The sequence below is a fragment of the Mastacembelus armatus genome, unplaced genomic scaffold, assembly GCF_900324485.2.
Source record: "Mastacembelus armatus unplaced genomic scaffold, fMasArm1.2, whole genome shotgun sequence".
NCBI lineage: Eukaryota > Metazoa > Chordata > Actinopteri > Synbranchiformes > Mastacembelidae > Mastacembelus > Mastacembelus armatus.
This window is the reverse complement of record NW_022872853.1, coordinates 1,053,170-1,055,959: the sequence shown is the minus strand read 5'-3', so window position 1 is coordinate 1,055,959 and position 2,790 is coordinate 1,053,170. Positions and strand designations below refer to the sequence as shown.

The 2,790-nt window shown below is 49.5% G+C and overlaps 1 pseudogene; it reads right to left on the bottom strand.

The window, feature by feature from the left end:
- Positions 1 to 278: 278 nt before the first annotated feature.
- On the bottom strand, positions 279 to 1,426 carry LOC113131218 (5-hydroxytryptamine receptor 1B-like; annotated as a pseudogene).
- Between the last annotated feature and the right edge of the window lie 1,364 nt (positions 1,427 to 2,790).

The following is a 2,790-nucleotide window of genomic DNA, read 5'->3' as shown; positions in this document are numbered from 1 at the left end:
CTGCACCAACAGCATTGAAAGCATCCACTGCTTAAGAGGTGTCGCCCATTCATTATGCAGCAGCATCACACACCACAGTGCAGACTGGATGGCAGGTCAATATTTCCACAGTCGTCACAGGTCAACGCTCACTGCAGCAGCAGGCATCTGGGCGGTGTTGGCGCTGCCCTCAGGAGAAACGTGGGGAGTCAAATTTATGTGGGTGATGATGAGTTTGATTCAATTCTGGCATTTTACAGATGATTAGGATCTGAGGGGAGGCGGGTGCTCATCGTCGTTCATGCCCTGCAGCATCTAAACCGTATCAGCTTGTGGAAAGCCTGCTTGAAGTCCTCGTTGGACATGGTGTTAAATGATGGGTTGATTAGGGAGTTGAGGTAACCCAGCCAGGTGAAAATGTCAAATAACTCCGGTTGGAAGCAGGACTCGCAGACAGGCACTAGAAGAGTGTAAATGAAAAACGGGAGCCAGCATACGATGTAGGCTCCGAGGATTATTCCCAAAGTTTTGGTCGCCTTCCTCTCCCTGGCGGCGGAGATCCGCTTCTTCTCCAGCAGCGCGTCGGACACAGTGACTTTGACTTGGCTCACGTTCGCGGACGAGGTAGTGTCACAGGATGAGGTGTCGTTCGTCCCGTAGTTCAGAGAGGTGGTGGACGCCACCGAGCCCGGGAGTTGGTGATCAGGTGCGCCGAGGTGAGTCTCTTCCCCGGCTTGTTTTGCGACTGCTTCAGGATGCGCTTCGGGCTTCCACGTAGATCCTCCCGTACAGGCGATGAGCAGCAGCGTGGGGATGTAGAAAGCGCCGAAGGTGGAGTAGATAGTGTAGAAAATGTGGTCGGTGTTCACGTTGCAGCTCGTCACCTCCTCTGCCTTCACCTGGCGCCAGAAGAAAGGCGGCAGGGAGATGGAGATGGCGATCACCCAGGCTGTGGCGATCATCCCGGCTGCGCGCCCCAGCGTGCGCTTTTTGGAGTACTCCACCGCGTCTGTGATGGCCCAGTAGCGGTCCAGCGCAATTACGCACAGGTGCAGGATGGACGCGGTGCAACACGTTATATCCGAGGATAGCCAGATGTCACAAACTACCTGCCCGAGAGTCCAGGTCTGGCTCACCGTGTACAGCGCGCTGATGGGCATCACTAAAATGGACACCAGGAGGTCCGTGACCGCAGGGAGGCGATCAGAAAGTTGGCCGGGGTGTGTAATTTGCGGGATTGGTAAATGGTGGCGATGACGAACGCGTTTGAGAGCGTTGTGGCGAAGGTTATGAGGGCTAAGGTCACCGCTAGACCCGCCTGAAAAGCCAGGTTAGTGTCCTTCCCCTCCGGCTTCGACGTGAAATTGGCATGGGTGTAGTTGGTGGAGATGTTCAACAGCTCTCCGTAGATGGCAGGCGCTGGTTTGAGCTGACTGGCATTCTCCATCCCGCCACCTTCCCCCGTCACTTGCCCCTGTCATTGAGCTCGAAGGAAAGCCTGGAGATCACCCTGTCATGGCTCAAACATCCATCCACCGCTCGCCCCTCGCGTCTTTTGTAAACGCAGAACAAAAGCGGCTCCATCTCCAGGAGAAGCGCGGCGACAGTTATCCAACAACCACACACCTCTGCCTCCTCTTCTTCATCTTAGTCACTTCACCCGCAGCATCTCACACTGTTTCACCAACTTAAATATCCATGAGATCAGAATGAGATGGCACAGGGAGCGGCCTGTCCATCATCCACGCCTCTTTTCAGATATTACAATAAATGTACAAACCACAATCCAGAGCTGGAGTAAAGCAGAAGGTTTTTAAATCCGCTCTGTCTCCTCAAGTTCAGAGCTGCTGAAGTCTGACTGCTGTTTTTATACTGCACCTTATCTCTCTCTCTCTCTCTCTCTCAGTCCCTCCCATACTCTCTCTCCCTCTCTCTCTGTCTCAGTCCTCGGATTCCTCATTTGTATTATTTCCCCCTTTTCCCAGGTATTCTCTCTGTCAAAGCCAAAGACTAATCTCATTACAAGCAAACAGCTAAAAGCCATTAAATCGGCCCCTCTGCAGTGTTTTGCTATTGGATAGTAATTAAATACTGTTTTTAGTAGATTGTGTATTTCTAACTTTTATACTTCTAAATAAACCTTGATTTGGACTCAGTAACACACAACCTGTAAAAACCCAGCAGGCTAATTAGTGTTTCACATATTTAAATTGAGAGTCTTTTCCTGCTAAAAACACAGAGGACGTGACCTCAGCTGTTTCCTGCCTGTGAGCAGATAAACTCAGTGAACCAGGCAGCTCCACTCGGCTCTTATCCTTTGTAACCGTGTCCTCAACACTGATCAAAAAAATCAATTCTCTCTGCTTTGCTATAAAGCTCCTTCTGTCACTGTTCAGCTATTTATCTATATTTCAGTGATCAGTTGTTCTGATGGTCCCTGATGATCAGTGAAATATCCCCATCACAGTGAAGTTATCAGACTGATTTCATCTGGCCTCCTTACAGGTTATTGTTATTATTTATTATTGTTATTTATTATTTATGGGCCTACTGTATGTTTATTATGATAGAAAAGAAAGAGTTTGTAATAATATAATAATAATAATGCCATCTTGTCTGCAGCCAGGTAGGTTCTCCTGAGGTTAATCTCCCTAATTGCATGTATGGTTTCCTCACCTGTGTCTGAACTCCGCCCACATGAGACAGGTTTTTAGAGACAGGTTTCAGACTGAGAGGTGTGTCAGTCTGTAAAAGACTTAAGTGGAGGGTGGTCTCACGTCTCGTCCAATGAGTGCAGGCAGACAGGTCTGG